Source organism: Herpailurus yagouaroundi, unplaced genomic scaffold (assembly GCF_014898765.1).
Source record: "Herpailurus yagouaroundi ecotype Mexico unplaced genomic scaffold, PumYag 164, whole genome shotgun sequence".
Classification (NCBI taxonomy): domain Eukaryota; kingdom Metazoa; phylum Chordata; class Mammalia; order Carnivora; family Felidae; genus Herpailurus; species Herpailurus yagouaroundi.
This window is the reverse complement of record NW_024412405.1, coordinates 11,593,592-11,611,705: the sequence shown is the minus strand read 5'-3', so window position 1 is coordinate 11,611,705 and position 18,114 is coordinate 11,593,592. Positions and strand designations below refer to the sequence as shown.

Genomic DNA, 18,114 nt, shown 5'->3' with positions numbered 1-18,114 from the left:
GGGCTTTTCTGTGATTCCCTCCTCTCTTGAGTCTTCTCTCCTGGAAACAGGAATCTGTGAGGCCAAAGGAGGAAGCTAACTGCCTTGAGCATTGATGAATTAGGTGTCTTTTACATAATAGTAGCTCTTGTTTATGGAGCATTTTTTCCATGTTGCAGGCACTTTGTGAATGTTATTTCTAATGCTAATTCCTGGGTTAATTATTTTCATTTACATTTAAGAAACTGAGGATTAGAAATGGTAAGTAATTTGCTCAAGGTCACAGAGCTACTGAGTGGTGGGCCTGCTTTTAAATATAGGTTCATTTAGCTCCAAAGACTATCGATTTTTCATTATACTTTTCCTAAACTAATGGGATTAGAGGATGAGAGCTAACATTTCAGTCACCACTTGGTGTAAAATACTGTGAGTCACTTAAGCATGTTATATGTGGCATTAAAGAAACAGCTTCGTATCGTCGACAGGGTGAGAGACCATTAGGGCTTAATATGTTACCTCTGTGTACTTGATTTTTGGTCTGCCTTGTCTCCTTCATTCTCACTCCTGATTTTTTCCTTTGACCTCTCTAAGTTTACAGATACAGGGCTATTGATCCCTGGTTTATCTTTAACCCCAGAGATAGACAACAGTAATCAGTAAGACTGATTTGCATTAAAGTTTGATCTTTTTTTACTGGATCAAAGGTCCTTAATACAATCAAGCTGAATTGATTGGTGAAAGGAAAAGAAATTGTAAATCTGAAACCTGTCATTTAACCTGCCCTTTAACTTCCAGATTGTTCTGATTCTTTTCTTTGGCACGTCTTTCTCAACAATTGCAGATCATGTCCGATTTAAATAAATGTTTTCTGATCCCCAGATTCACCATCCTCTAAGCCTGCTTCGTCCACAGTTTCTGCATCTCAGTAAATGTCACTCCCATTTACTCAGTGGCTAAAGCTAAAACCCAAGATCTATCCTGGTGCCATTGCCCTGTCATCCTAATGTCAATATATCAATAGATACTGTCAGTCCTTCATTCAGAATACCTCCTGTGTTCACTACTCACTATCTGTACGACTAGTACTCTCTCCCAAACTACCATTGTCCTCTCGGGGACTGTGACAATAGTTTCTCTGCTTCTTTTCTTAAACACTTCAAAGCCATTCTTCACATAACAGTTAGTGTGATATTTGAAAACTCTAAATAATAAGGACACACCCCCATCTCATCCCACTCCGTATCTGCTTGAAGCCCTCTAATGGCATTTCCTTGCACTTACATAAAATCAAAATTCCTTAGCCTGATTACAAACCCCAAATGATTTGGCACCTGCTTTCTCTCCAATCACATTTTATACTACTCCCCGCCTTGCCTGCTATACTTTAGTTACACCGGCTTTCTTGAACACCTCAAACTTCAGCCAACATCTGTTGTTGCCTGAGTTGTTAATTTTAGCCATTCTGACAGGTGTGTGGAGTTCTCACCAATAAAGTTGAACAATGTGCCTTCCAGTTAAAAAAAAAATCCTTGATTTGTAGAAAGTTTGCTGATTTCCATGATGTCACTACTTCTACCATAGCCAATTTCAAGTTACCAATGAGACGTTATTACTTATTTTGAGAGGAAGAGAGAGAACGTGCATGTGTGGAAAAGGGGCAGAGGGAGAGGAAAAATCCTAAGCAGACTCCGTATTGTCAGCATGGAGCCCGACATGTGCCTTGACGTCATGAACCGTGAGATGGTGACCTGAGCCAAAATCAGGAGTTGGACACTTAACGGACTGAGCCACTCAGGCGCCCTACCAGTGAGAGACAGTATTGAACGTGGAGCTTGGAGAAGTGCAGTAGCATGCCATTTTATAGTATTTCCACCATGCCAACACAACATCAAGAACATAGATCTAGCCAGGTATAGGAAAATAATTAGAAAGTGGTGCATTTTGAGTATTACCAAGTTTCCTGAAAATTTAGCAGTTGGCTCTTCTGAGCTAATAAAAGCCAATTCTAACACACGGCTGGTTCTAGCCAATTGCTATAGACAGAATGTTTGTGTCCTCTCAAAATTCATGTGTGGAAATCTAATCCTCAATGTGATGGTATTTAGAAGTGGGGTCTTTGTGAGGTGATCAGGTCATCAGGACAGAGCCATGTGCCCTGATGAATGGGATTAGCATCCTTATAAAAGAGACCCCAGAAAAAGATATTTGCAAATGACGTATCTGGATACAGGGTTAGTATCCCAAATCTATAAAGAACTTAACCAAACTCAACACCAGAAAAACAAATAATCCAGTGAAGAAATGGGCAGAAGACATGAATAGACGATTTTCCAAAGAAGACATCCGGATGGCCAACAGACACATGAAAAGATGCTCAACATCACTCATCATCAGGGAAATACAAATCAGAGCCACACTGAGATATCACCTCACATGGGTCAGAGTGGCTAAAATGAACAAATCAGGAAACTACAGCTGCTGGCGAGGATGTGGAGAAACGGGAACCTTCCTGCACTGTTGGTGGGAATACAACTGGTGCAGCCACTCTGGAAAACAGTGTGGAGGTTTCACAAAAAATAGTACTACACTACGACCTAGCAATAGCACTACTAGGAGTTTACCCAGGGATTACAGGAGAACTGATGCATAGGGGCACATGTACCCCAGTGTTTATAGCAGCACTTTCTTTCAACAATAGCCAAATTATGGAAACAGCCTAAATGTCTAGCAACTGATGAGTGGATAAAGAAGATGTGGTTTATATATACAATGGAATACTACTTGGCAGTGAGAAAGAAAAATCCTGCCATTTGCAGCAACGTGGATGGAACTGGAAGGTATTATGCTGAGAAAAATAAGTCATTCAGAGAAGGGCAGAATCTCATGTTTTCACTCATATGTGGATCTTGAGAAACTTAACAGAAGACCATGGGGGAAGGGAAAGGGAAAAAATAGTTACAGAGAGGGAGGGAGGGCAAACCACAAGAGACTCTTAAATACAGAGAGCAAACTGAGGGTGGATGGGGGAGTGGGGGAGAGGCAAAAGTGGGTTATGGGCATTGAGGAGGGCACTTGTTGGGATGAACACTGGGTGTTGTATGTAAGCCGATTTGACAATAGATTATATTTTTAAAAATTCCATGAAAAAAAAATAGACCCCAGAGAGCTCCCTTGCCTTTCTCACCATGTGAGGACTCTTGGCTGTTTATGAAACAAGAAGTAGGTTCTTACCAGACGCTGAATCTGCTAGCAACTTAATCTTCTATTTCTCAGCCTCCAAAACTATGAGAAATAAATGTTTGTTGTTTAAGTTAAAACAACAACGACAACAACAAAAAGAATATCTACAGAGGATCAGTAAGGAAATACAGATCTTGAACAACACTATAAACCAATTAGGCCTTATATATATAGAATACTTTGCACAACATTAGAAAAATACACATTTTCCTCAAATATTTATTAAAAGGCATGAAGGACTGAATGATTGGGTTATAAAGCATTTTTAAGGAAAGGATAAAATAATATCAAACCAAACAGTATCTCATAAAGTGTGTTCTTTGTCCTGCAATGTTCTCAGGACTTATTTCAATATGGAAATATCTCCTTGCCGCTTTTATTGAAGTATATTGATGGATTGCTTTTCTCTTAAAATAGCATGGGATTCCCTGCATTAAACGGATTCTATTTATCTTTGCAAATGGTTGTTTTATGTTCATTTAGTTACTGTTTTGTAATAAAGTTGACCATGTGAGTTAGTTTTCCTTGCATTTCTAGTACTTAAGACAATGCTTATCACATAGTGTATATTCAGCAAGTGGTTATTCAGTGAATGAATACAAATAGAAATGTGTATATCAGTATACAAATGAATTAAGTAGTCATACATTAAATTTTTTTTCACAATATTTATAGACCATAATTTGACAGAGATTTTCTCACTTCCTCCCCCCTTTCCTAATCTTGAATTTTGTAATGGAGATACCTGGGAAGATATCAAGTAAACCATGATAAAGTCTCAGCAAGTAGATAATTAAAAAGTAATCTAAGATTATTCAAGTAAATTTAGTAGGTGCTTGTTAACAACTATTCATCAATTCTCGAAGGTTGTCCTTGGATTCTTTAGGCTGAGATAATGGCAGTTTTAGGAATCTAAGATTCAGATGTATGAGATTGTGACTGATCCTTATTGCCTTCTCACTTCTCTCTGATGGTGACATCTTATGTTCTTAGCAAGATAGGCTCTCCCGTGTGTGTGTGCGTGCGTGTGTGTGTGGTTTTTCTTTAAGATTTTTATTCTAAGTAATTTCTACACCCAATGTGGGGCTTGAATTTATAACCCCTAGATGAAGAGCTGCACGTTCTACCGACAGAGCCAGCCAGGTGCCCCCTTCCATTGGTTTCTTTTTGATATTAGTCTTCAGACTGCCATGGCCTCTGGCTCTGGTTAGTGGGGAGGAGCTGTGGTCTTGCTTTCTTCTCTGTTCTGGCTCTTTTCCCCTGTCTGTACCTCCCATCTTCCTTTTGACATATCATTACATAAAAAGTTGCTTGTGGTTTTTTTTTTTTTTTTTAACATAAGAACAAATTGTGTTAAGAGGGATAAAAATACTTGGCTAAGCCCCCAAATCTTTTATTTCCTCTATTTCATGCTGTTTATTTCACACATGGTATACGGCTGTGTGGTTGAAGATATATTGAAGAAACCTTTGAAGAACTATTACAGTTTGTATACCTTCTTCTCAATCTCACATTCTGTTAATTTATTTTCCAAATAGGGTCACAGTAGAAGATATGATTAATATGCTAAGGAGATTTAATAAGAAATGCCTAAGGAAAAAGTTAGGTTGAAGAGAATGGTGTTCTTTGTGAAATCCATTAAAAAGTGAGGATTTTTTACCTTGCTCTTTTCCCATCATTGAAGTAATGTGGTCCTTCGAGGTCAGAATGATAATCCCTGGGAGATGGGGGAATGAGAGTCCTATGCCCCTTTCTTCGTTTCCCACCGTCACTTAGGGTACTTCTATTTTCTTTTATTACTCCAACATACACGTTTTGGTTTTAGCGTGATTTCACAAGTTCTCACTGTGTATTTTTTCCATATTCTTTCCCATTGCCTCTCTTTTGCTTTTCTCAGTTCTTCCTCATCTTTTGTTTTTCTTGCATACCTTTTCTTTTTTCTGTTCTTTTGTTACACAAGAGGCTGTGTATAATGTTCCAACAGTAATGTGAAAACATTGAGCCTTTGGTTTTTGTTTGGAAACTTGCTGTGTGTGAACCCCTTTTGCTCTAATCTATCAATACATTAAATGTGCTCTATTTTTGTTCCTAGAGCAGAGCTAGGGATCTAATTTTTTATTTGCCTGAGTAGAGGGAAATAGGTAGACAAGATCAGTTTTTCTAAAAAGGATAATTGCTTTTCCTTGCCAAATCAAAACAAGTCATGTTATGTTTTGGTTTACTTTAGCTTATAACATGTCTTGATTGTATTTTTTATGTGTGCAGTATTGGTTCATTCTTATTTAAACTAAATATATTTCTGTAGTTATTTGTGTTGTGTGTGTATGGCCAACGTAGGAAGGGCAAACCATCCTGTGCTCTTTTCACACTTTTAAAAAATTTTCCATTGGGAAAAATAAAGTGATAATAAGGATCACTTACAGTATCTTTTTAGAGAATATATATATTATATATCTGCAGTGGTAGTGGAGATATGATTCATTCATAATTGGACTGCAATACATAACATGTTTACATTCCAGTTACTGGATGATGATAAATCCCAGATAGTATTCGATGCAAATATGTATCACCTCAGTCTAAATGTGTTAACCCAAAGCGTATGGCAAAACTACATTGATAATGCTAAAACTATTACTGATTTGGAAAGAAAAGACAGCAATAAGATCAGTAGAAAATGTTATGACCAAGTATACACAACATGAGTAATGCATTGATAATGGAATTCATTACCTCAAATTGCTTGAACTTAAACTACCTCTGTTTGTGTATACAGTAGGAGCTTTTCAATGTAGCCAAGTGTTGTGAGACAGCCACATTTCCCAGCAGATTCTGAATTGTACTTTCTTGGAAAGCTCTAGTAATATGCTGGTTTTTATTCAAGTCCATATAGTTGTCATTAGTTCATAAGCCCTCTAGTATTCCACATACTTATTGTCTTCTCTTGTGATCTTAAGCAACAAAGACTATTTCTTTGTCCTGTGTGTTTGCTTCCCAGCAGTCATGTTGTGGGAGCCAGCCTTGTTCTGTGCCAGCCTTGTTCAGGGAATAAGAGGGCTCATGGAAGTTCTGCCATGTGCAGTGTCATGTATCACAGAGGCAGGAAGTGGAGAGGTTTCAGTTTCGATATCAGCAATGAGGCTTTTCCCATGATTCACTGTTCACTATTCTGTTTCATTTTGTGGTTTTGCTCTTTGTGCATGATAGTCATTATCTCCCAAATCTTGAATTTATCAGCTTCTCTCCAATTCTCGGCTCCTTTTTCTGTTTAAGCTCCTGTCACCTCTTGCTCTGATCACTGTAATAGCCTTTCAAATGTATTCCTTTGTAATAGGTGGAATTCCTTTGGAAACAGATTCTGGAAGTTTATTGCAGAAATACACTTGGGACCAGTATATGTGAAGGAGTGAAAGACACCAGACTGAAAGAGGAGTTGAGTTGAGATGCAGACTCAACAAATGACTTAGCTGACCCTACAGAGAGTTCTGAATATTGAGTTGGTTTTTTATAACTGTTTCAATGACATTGGGGCAATGACATTGAACCTTTGTACACCGGTGTCAGCTCACCATTGGGTGTGGGCTGTCCCTAAGATTGGGCAGAAAGTTGAGGACAAGTCAGCTGTTGGTTGCCAATAATATTTCCAGCAGCTGGCAGAATGGCCTAAAGTGGTGGTCTGAAGTGAAAACCCTATTTCACAGTTTTGATATGTATTTTTCGTAACTGTTCATATCTGGGTATTTTCAGATTTCTGTCTTTCTGGCTCTCTGTTTCTCTCTCTTCTCTCTCCTTTTGTCTTTTTTTCCCTTTTCTTGTCTTTTTCTTTTCTTTTTTTCTTTTTTCTTTTCTATTTCTATACCCAACATGGGGCTCAAACCCACAATCCTGAGATCAGGAATTGAATGCTCTACTGAGTGAGCCAGCCAGGCGCCCCAGATTTCTATTATGGTTTTTGACTGTGTTTTTTAAGAATGCATTTTAAAATAACTGAAAATTTTCTACTTTTTGTATTATTGATTTCTTTTTTTTTTTAATGTTTACTTATTTTTGAGAGTGAGTGAGTGAGTGAACATGAACAGGGGAGAGGCAGAGAGAAAGGGAGAGAGAGAAAATCCTAAGGAGCCTCATGCAGAGGTAGATCCTGTGAACTGTGAGATTATGACCTGAGCCGAAATCAAGGAGTCGAACAGTTAACTGACTGAGCCACCCAGGCACTGCTTATTTTATTGATTTCTAACTTAATTGCTTTCTGTTAAATGAATATGATCTTTTTTATTTAGAATCTTATTTGATAAGAATTACCTTATGGCCAAGGCATGTCACTTTACATCTTACATCCGTGCCTGAAAATAATGTATATTCTCAAATTATGCTGTATTTTATAGATAACCAGTAGGTCAGCACTACCTGTTAGGATGTTCAAATATTCTAGTGATGTTTTGATTATATGATCAATTTGTAAAAGAGTGGATTTTTCAGTTTTTCCTTGCTTGTTAAGGTTTTGCCTCTGTATATTCTTAAGATAAGTTAATAAGTAATATAACAGCATAACATGTATCTTCTTGGCTAATTTTGCTTCTTAGCAAAGTGTAGTGACTTTTTGGCTTTTAAATCTGGTTTTATGTGATGATAATATGTCTAAGCCACCTTATTTTGGTCTTTTCTTTGTATGTTCCTCCAACTTTTCAATCAACCAGTGAATCATTGTTTTAGGTGTATCTCTTGAAAGTATATAGACTGATGTTTGTTTTGTTTCTATTCAGATTAGCAGTGTCCTTTTTTTTAATGTTTATTTTTGAGAGAGAGAGAGAGAGAGAGAGAGAGAGCGAGCACACTTGTGCACAAGTTGGGGAGGGGCAGAGAGAGAGGGAGAGAGAGAATCCCAAGTAGGCCCTGTGCTTTTAGCATGGAGCCCAATGCAGGGCTCAGTCTCATGAACTGTAAGATGATGAACTAAGCTGAAATCAAGAGTTGAATGCCCAACCCACTGAACCACCAGGTGCCCCTATTTTGTGTTCTTTCTTGAAAGATGTTTTGCCACATGTGCATATCTAGATTGATAGAGGTTTTCTGTCAGCATAGTGCTGAAATGGTTGTGCTGTGTTCTGTAGCTGTTGAAGAGATAGCTCTAATTTTTGTTACTTGATGGTGGTCTGTTCTTTTTGTCTGCTTCCTAAAATCGTTTTTATTGATGTATATTTTATGAAGAATAAAGCCTAGCTATTTTAAGTGTACACCTTAGTGAACTTTAATAAATGCAGCCAAAATTAAGATCTAGAACATTGTTATCCTTTTTGAAAATGTCCCTTCCTCCATTTTACATTTCCACAAAAGTGTTTGAGAGTTCCAGTTATTCCAGAAAAACTCTTAACATTGCCTGTCTTTTTAACTTTAGTTATTCTGATGGATGTGTAAGTTTTATTTCAGTGTGATTATAATTATATTTCCTTAATACCTAATACATAATATGAGTATATTTTCACATGCCTAATGCTTTCACATTCATTAATCTTCTTTTGTGAACTCTTTTCAAATGTTTGTCCCCCTTTAAATGATTAATAGACTTAATTATTTTTTAAGCACCATTTTAGATTTACAGAATAATTGAACACATCGTTAAGTACATGCGGTTCTATATACATCCCCACCCCCAGCACACTGCAGTTTCCCCAATTGTTAACACTTGGTGTTAGTGTGGTGCATTTGTTACAATTAACAAACCAACCTTGATACATTATTAACTACAGTCCACAGTTTACAGTAAGGTTCCCTGTTTGCATTGTGTAGTTCTATGTGTTTTGACAAATGCATAGTGACTCGATTCTACCATTATAGTTTCATACAAAATAGTTTCCCTTGTGCTTCATGTTTTCAATCCTCCTCTGCCTACCCCTGCAACCCTTGGGACACACTGCTTACTACTATGCTTTTGCCTTTTCCAGAGTGTCATATAGTTGGAATCATACAGTATGCAGCCTTTTCAGATGGGCTTTTTTTTCACTTAGCTGTATGTATGTAAAAGTTCCTCCATGTCTTTTTGTGGCTTGATAGCTCATTTCTTCTAATTATTGAATAATATTCTATTGTATGGATATACAACAGATTGTTTATCCATTCACATTTTGAAAGAGATCTTGGTTGTTTCCAGTTTTTGGCAATTGTGGGCAAAGTTTTTGTATGCAGGTTTTTGTGTGGATATGAATTTTCAACTTAGTTGGGTATATACTCAGGACTCTGACTACTGGGTTGTAGGGTAAGATTATTTTACATGCCCACCAGCAGTGAATATGCATTCCTGTTGCTCTCTTGTTGCTTTACATCCTGGATAGCTTTTGATATTGTGCATGTTTTTGTTATTAGCCATTCTAATAGGAATATAGTAGTATCTCGTTTTAATTTGCATTTCCCTGAATGCAAAGATGTGAGCATCTTTTTCTATGTTTGCTATCTTTGCATTCTTCTTTATAGAGGTGTGTCTTCAAATCTTTTACTGATTTTTTAAGAGAGAAAGAGAGAGTGCAGGCTGGGGAGAGGGACAGAGTGGGGGAGAGAGAGAATCTCAAGCAGGCTGCATGCTCAGCACAGAGCCCAATGTGGGGCTTGATGCCATCACCCTGGGATCGTGACCTGAGCCGAAATCAAGAGTTGGATGCTCGACTGACTGAGCCACCCACGCACCTCTTTTGCTGATTTTACATTGGGTTTTCTTACTGTTGGGTTTTAAGAACTCTATTTTAGATACAAGTTCTTTATCAGATACATGTTTTGAACATATTTATCAATGATTTTCTCTTATGGATTGTGCTTTGGATGTTGTATCTCATTGTAACTCATGTAACTCATTGTCGGGGTGCCAGGGTGGCCCAGTCGGTTAAGTGTCTGACTTTGGTTCAGGTCATGATCTTGTGGTTTGTGAGTTTGAGCCCCGTGTTGGGCTCTGTGCTGACAGCTCAGAGCCTGAGGCCTGCTTTGGATTCTGTGTCTCCCTCTCTCAGTGCCCCTCCCTGCTCATGCTCTGTCTCTTTCTGTCTCTCAAAAATGAATAAACATTGAAAAAAATTTTTTTTATTTTAAAAACTCATTGTCAAACCCAGGGTCATCTAGGACATCTAGATCATTCATCTTCTAGAACTTTGGTTGTTTTTATATTCAGGTCTAAGATCCACTTTGAGTTACCTTTTAAGGATTGTGTCTAGATTAGTTTTTTGTGTGTGTATGGATGTCCAGTTCTAGCACTATTTGTTGAAGCGACTTTCCTTTGTTGAATTGCTATTGCTTTTGCTTCTTTGCCAGAGATCAGTTGACTCTGTTCATGTGTGTCTATTTTTGGTCTCTTATTCTATTCCATTGATTAATTTGTTTGTTCTTTTACCAATACCATGCTGACTATAGCTTTATAATAAGTCTTGAAATTGGGTGGTGCCAATCGTTGTCTTTTAAATAACTTAAAAAAATTATTTTCAAGAGTACAAGCAGGGGACGGGGAGGGGGGAGGGAGGGAGGGGGAGAGAGAGAGAGAGAGAGAGAGAGAGAGAGAGAGAGAGAGAGAATGAATGAATCTCAAGTAGGCTCCACAGTCTGTGCAGAGCCTGATGCAGAGTTCAACCCCATGACGCTGGGATCATGAAATGGGCTGAAATCAAGAGTTGGATGCTCAACCAACTGGGCCACCTGGTCGGCCCTATATCAATATTTTGAAATTGTTATTTTCCTTTACTATTAGTGATTCTGGGCCTTTTGTTTTCTGTATAAATATTAAAATCAGTTTGTTGATATCCACAAAATAACTTGCTGGGATTTTGATTGGGATTTATTGCATCTGTAGATCAGGTTGAGGAGAATTGGTATCTTAACAATATTGTCTTCCTATTCATACACATGAATATTTCTCCATTTATTTACATCTTCCTTAATTTTATTTGAACTTTGTAGCTTTCCTCATATAGGTACCATACATTTTTTGTTAGATTTATGCCTAATTTTTTTTGGGGGGGTGCTAATGTAAATAGTACTGTGTTTTAAATTTCAAATTCCAAGTTTTCATTAGTGGTACATAGGAGTGTAATCAACTTTTTACATTGACCTTGTATCCTGCAGCCTTGTTACAATTCATTTATTAGTTCTAGACATTTTTTGGTTGTTGTGTTGACTCTTCGAGATTTTCTTTATAGACATCCTATTACCTGCTAATGAGTTTTATTTCTTCCCAATGTGTTTACCTTTTTCTTGTCTTATTGCATAAAATAGAACTTGTATAGAATGTTGAATAGGAGTGCTAAGAGGGGACATCCTTACCTTATTCATGAACTTAAGGGGAAAGCATCTAGGTTCTCATCACTAACTTTAAGGTTAGATGTAGGTTTTTATAGATGTTCTTTATGAAGTTTAAGAACTTCAATTTGTAGCTTGCTGAGCTCAGTGGGTGCTAGATTCTGTCAAATACTTTTTGCATCTGCTCCTATAGTCCTATCATATTTTTTCTTCTTTAGCCTGTTGATGTGATGGATTACATTAATTGATGTTTCAAGTGTTGGAATAACCTTGCTTACTAGGAATAAATCCTATGTGGTCATGGTATAATTCTTTTTTATACATTGTTGGATCTTTTCCTTTTAGTTGTTTTATTTTAATTAAAAAATTAATGTTTATTTATTTTTGAGAGAGAGAGGGAGAGAGACAGAGTGCAAATAGGGAGGGACAGAGAGAGAGGGAGACACAGAATCTGAAGCAGGCTCCAGGCTCTGAGCTATTAGCACAGACCCTGACATGGGGCTTGAATCCACAGACTGTGAGATCATGACCTGAGCTGAAGTCAGACACTCAACTGACTGAGCCACCCAGGAGCCCCATTTTAACTTTTTGTTTTAAAGTTTAGAGAGAGAGAGAGAGAGAGAGAGAGAGAGAGAGACAGACAGACACAGTGTGAGTGGGGGAGGGGCAGAGAGAGAGGGAGACAGAGAATCCCAAGCAGGTTCCACACTGTCAACTCGGAGCCTGACTTAGGACTTGAACTCATGAAACTGTGAGTGCATGACCTGAGCTGAAACCAAGAGTCTGACGCTCAACTAACTGAGCCACCTAGGTGTTCCCCAAATTTTAATTTTTAATAATCTTTAAAAATTTCTCCCAACATGATTCTGTTTTCTTTTTAGAAAAAAAATTAATTGGAGTGTAGTTGATGACTTTTTCTTTAAATCCTTTTCCATACTTACAATGTTTCTAATAGCTATAATTTGCAATAGCTGTTGTATGTTTTTCAGTTTGGGGCTTCTTTTCTTTTGACTGTTTTCCTCATGAGGTGATTGCATTCTCTCTCTCTCTCTCTCTCTCTCTTTTTCTTTTGTTTTTTGTTTTTGTTTTTAAGTACTCTCTACACCCAGCACGGGGCTCAAACTCACAACCCCAAGATCAAGACAAGAGTCCCATGCTGTATGGGGCTGGGATAGTCAGGTATCCCTCTTCACGTGTCTCTTAAGTTTTGATTGGATTGTAAACATTGTGAATGTTATATTTTGTGTTTGGATTTTATCTTAGTGTAAAAGCGGTTAAAATTTATTTTGTTTGATAGGTCAGTTAATTGATGTTCATATTAATACCTTTTAGGTGCCTTTTTTTTTTTTTAAGCTTCCTTAACTCAAGCATAGCTTTACCTGGTACTGTGATTCAACAAGTTTATGTTAAGCCATCTTGTACCTTCCACTCTTCCTTTCCTTGAGTTCATAATTTTAATTTCATTAAACATCTATGGTTTCTTGGTACAACATAAACTCTTAATGTTTTAGGCTGGGGAGAGAGGTGAGGAAAAAAAAATAGAGAATTCCAGTGACCACTGTATAGTCTGAGGGGACCAACTATAGTGGCAGAGAGTTGTGTTAGGAGGCTACTACAGGCATCCTATAAAGAGGTAATGGTAGTTTGTATAAGTGTTGTGATCATGGAGATAAAGAATAGTGAAGAAACTGGATTTTTTAGTACTTTGTAACTGTTGCATACTATCCAACAGTTATAGTCCTAGACATATACCTCTTGCACAGGGTTCCAAGCTACAGATACAGAAATACTCATGGGAGCATTGTATGTATAGATCTGAATGTCTATTCACACTAGAATGAATAATGTGTGTTTATACAGTGAAATATAGTACTAAAAATAAAGGATTTGCAAGTACTGAAATTGTTAATTAATACATTTTATTTAGTAAGTACATTTTGCATTCTCTTCTCCAGGCCCTCTTTTAGTCATTGGAGAAAGAACAGTGAGAAGAGGCAAAAATTGTCAGCATTTTTAAAAACTCATTTTGCTATAAGCAGTGTAAAAATTATATAAAGCAAGACTCATTAAAGTTTATTATTACTATTGGGTGGAATATTGTTTGAGTATAGTATATTCACAGTTTCCAAAGGTTGATCTACAGATCATCTGCTAATTATAAACTGAAAATGGCATATTTTTCATGAGGAAATTTAATGGTCACCATCTTAATCAAGCAATCAAACTTCTTCATCAGGAAATGGACAATTAGACTTTTTTTTTTCTTTCTGATGTGATATAATAATTAGGGTACAATTTCAGTTATGTAGTATTAACAGATTTTTATTCTGAATCTAATAATGAGACAATCAGGTAAATTGAAATTGTAGGATATTGTATGCAACAGTAGTTTGGATTTTTCAAAATATCACTTTCATGTAGGATAGCCCCTCCCATAAATATACACACAAACTCCAAATCAAAAAGGTAATAAGTGAACTATTCAAGGAGAGAAAAGGAATCTAACCAATGCAATGCATAATACTTGATTTCCCTGTAATTATAATATACAGCTGTTAGCTGGAGATTTCCTTCCTGGCTGTCTGAGAAACTCCCCGCCCCCCCCCCCCCATTCTTTTGTTCTCTCTTCTGAGGTTCCATTATGAGATTCTATTCTGTCCGTCTGGAGGACTGTCCTATTCTCTGAAATAGCTTTCATTTTCTTTTAATTCTGAATCCTACTTTTAGGAAATAAAGGCCTAATTATAAATGTTTTCCAACTGTTTTTAAAAGAACACCCCCCCCCATCATATGTTCTCTTTGATGCTGAAGAGATTTCTGATTTACACTATCAAATTAGGAATAGGACACTTTCCAAGAGATATTTCACTTTTTACTTTTTTGCCCCATTTTTCATCTCCATCAGTCATTATATTCTACGAAATCTTAATTCAAGAAACTGAAGATGAAGAACCACATAAAATTCTTTATTTTATGACTATTGCATCACTGAGGTATCATTTGCCAGCTTTAAGTTACCAAGTTGTTACACCGAGTATAGGGGCAGATTTTGCTTGAAGGGGGAGGTTATGTATGTATTGTGTCTTATATGGGTCAACGTGGTGCTATCAGTTGTTGAAAAGAAAAAAAAAAAGTTCCTTTAGACCTGTAATCCATAACAAAATGGGAAAGTGCCTAAACTCCCAGAATCTTCCTTCATTTCCTTATCGTCCATATCCACACTATCAGCAAGTCAAGCTGACTCTATCTCTAAAACAAACTGCAAGCCTTTGTTTCTTCCAGCCATGGAAGCCACAGTTGGCTCACCCTTAGAACATTGCAGAAGCTTCTTAATCAGTCTCCCTGTGCCCACCTTTGTCCTCAGACAGTTCATCCCTTGCGGAACAGCCAAAGTGATCTTCACAAACCCAACATTAGGTTGCTGCCCTCTCCTGTATTGTAGCCTTTCCAACTCGTTCTTTCTGTCACGAATGTGCCTCTCTCACTGGTTTTCAGAGGGCAGGCTCCAGCTCAGTCAAGTCTCAGTTTCAGTATGTTTTCTCGGAGAAGGCTTCAAGGAAAAGGAACCCTGATCACCCCCAGTCACATCCTTCTGTTGTCTTTATTGTACTCCCCGCCCCCTTATGCGTTGTGTGTATATTCATATTTATGCATGAGTATGCATATTCAGGTGCCTGTGTACTTATACATCATTGTTCACTAGATGGTAAGTGCCATGAGAGCAGAGAACTTTCTGAATTGTTTATCTTTGTGTCCCCAGGAGCCAGATTGGTGCTTGGCACATAGTGTTTACTGAGTGTATATTTTTGAGTTGATGAATGGAAATTTGGTAGAGAGTTAGAAAGAAAGAGGATTGCTGCTTTCTGGTGGAAAGTAAGACCTGTTGATTGCTGGGGCAACAGGAGACCAGACCTGCCCTTGAAGTTTGAGGACAGAAAGGGAGCAATAGTGCTTTGGTAACCTGAGTTTCTGTACTTCCTTAAATATTTAATTTTTTTCCTCATGTATTTAGTAGGTTTCTTTTTGGAAACATTAGGTGGGAGGGAAATAAAGAATGGAGACTCGCTGCATGTTGGAGTTGAGAGTGTTGGCAGGAGCGTCACTGGGTGGTGAGGTCAGGTAGTGGGAGTAGGCATCTGGGGAGAGGAGAAGAAACCTGTGGAAGAACTTGCCAACAGCACCAGGACCTATGGTATCTTTTTTTTTTTTTTTAAGCAATCTTTTCATACCAAGAGTTCTTCTCCTTTTAAAAACCTTAGAGAAATTTGTTTTGTTCTGAGGGAGGTTGTTCTGCTTCAAATCTATGGCAACCAAATAATATTAAAGAACTGCATCATAGTACTCAGAAGTGAGTACTCCAATGGAAAATAAATTGGGGTAGAACATTAGTGGAAATTTTGGGTCTAGACCAGGTAAAGTGAGGGAGTGGTGACAGCCATCTACTTGACTATTTTGGATTTTTCTAGGAATTTTTACTTTTGGTTGAATCTTTTTACCTTTTCTTCCAGTTCCTGGTCCCCCATGACTTACCCCATTTAGAGTTTCAGAGACACAGTAAGAAAGTAGGGATGAGGGACTGGGCGCTTTGATACTATTTAACATCATCTGTGTGGAATATTGTTTCCCCTCCTCTTGAAATGGCTAGGTCTAGTTTCTGCATGGCATGGTGACAACATAAAAATATGTTCTGTCTGAAATTTAATGACTTATTTGGCATAGGAAGTGGAGTATAAAACCTTAGTTTTATATTATTTCCAATTATAGTTCAGAAATTAGATTGAGTTGGTGATTGTAATGTCACCACTAGCTTATGCCAGTTTCTTCTTCCCTCCCAATTGTGTTATATTTGACTTGTTAGTTTCACCAGAGAATCTTGTCTTCCTGGGTTATATGTATTGACAGGTCTCATGCTACATTGCCTCCTTTTGGGGGGACCATATGTAATTGCCTTATTATGTATTACCTTGTTGCCTAACAATGACTCATCTTTTCTGAGCATATAATAATTTCTTGTTGACAAGTTACTTCTTCTGTTTTGTTTCCCTATCTAGTTCCTTCTGGCCAAGGACACTTTCCCAGTCTTATTTTGAACTAGGGTCCATAGTAAATAAGATGAGATTAATACTGAAATCAGAATAACTGCAAATTTCCTAATCCTCAGAGGGAACTGAAAACAGAGATACGGGATATAGATAGATTACCTCTTCTGGTTTCCTGTTTCCTGTTTGTATGGATAAATAGTTTTGGATGGTGAAGTGATAACATTTTTTTTGGGGTATGGATCCATTTGTTTAAATTAAAAAAAATTTTTTTTAATCTTTATTTTTGAGAGAGAGGGAGGGAGGGAGGGAGGGACAGAGAGAGAGGGAGACACAGAATCTGAATCAGGCTCCAGGCTCTGAGCTATCAGTGCAGTCTGACACGGGCCTCGAACCCAAAAACTGCAAGATCATGACCTGAGGTGAAGTCCCTTAACTGACGGAGCCACCCAGGCACCCCACCATTTGTTTAAATTTTTGATTTAAATTTTATTTAAATTTTAATGATTTCTTAAGCATGCCTATTTCTAATTTTTAGGTATTATTTCTTCACTACTCCAAAACAGGCTGATTCCTCATGAATGATTTCAATCTGATTCCTTTATGGGACATTCCTGTGAGGCCACAGCATGGAAAGAGACGAATACTCCTTTTTTTTTCACTCTTGTGCAGGGTCTGTGGCATGCAAAAGTGTGAAGCATATTTTTCCCCTAATTTATGTTTCGGTTCTCTTCTTCTTCTGCCATCCTGCGGATACTCTACAGCTGGATTATTTTAGTCATTCCTTAAGCCAATCCCATGCTTCCCTGCCTGTTTTGTTCCTGCTATTCCTGCCTAAAGTGTTCAAATCCTGCTCATCCTTCACAGCCTCACGTAAATATTTGGTCCTTGCTGTAAGATGATTTCCTTAATCGCTTTCCTCTTACCTTGTTGTACTTTTCTCTTCTGAATTCCCAGTGATAGAATTATTTGGGTACTTTCCCTCTCTCTTCCTAGATTCTGACACTCCAGTGTAAAAACAGTATTGTTAATCTTTTTTCTCACTGCACTTAGCATTGCTTTTAAAATATTGTCCCACATAAATATAACCAACATAAGAATTTTAAAAATTGAATTAATTATGAAACACATAGAAAGCAAGTGCCATTTTAACTAAGTTGAAGTTAAGAGCTATGTTTTGTGGCTTAGGGGCTAAAGGTCTATGACATTTGGCCGTCTCTTCCTTTTCCTCTAAGATCCTATAGCTAGAGTGTAGTGCTGTTAGAGCATCACAGGCCAGGAAGAGTGTTCCTGGTGCTCACTGTTTTCTTTCTTCAGAAAAGATCATAAACAAGTGGTCTCAGACATAAGTGTATCTACCTTGTTTTCAGGAAACCTCTAAGCAAGGAGACTTTTATAACTTTTCTTGGTAACTCAAGCTGTCACAAACCTTAGAATAATCTAAATACTAAAACAACAATCTTATTTTCTCTTATCAAACTTTAGCTGGAGATGTCATTTGTTTGGGTCTTACTTTGTGTTTTCATCACACTTGCTAGCATATGCATTCCTTGTTGAATCAGTGGGATAGTGCAGTAGCCTCTCC

The 18,114-nt window shown here is 37.5% G+C and overlaps 1 protein-coding gene across 7 annotated transcripts in view; it reads left to right on the top strand.

Moving 5' to 3' along the window:
- The window catches only part of PCCA (propionyl-CoA carboxylase subunit alpha), a 418,320-nt gene that overhangs the window by 140,195 nt on the left and 260,011 nt on the right, over positions 1-18,114 (top strand). The window lies entirely within an intron of this gene.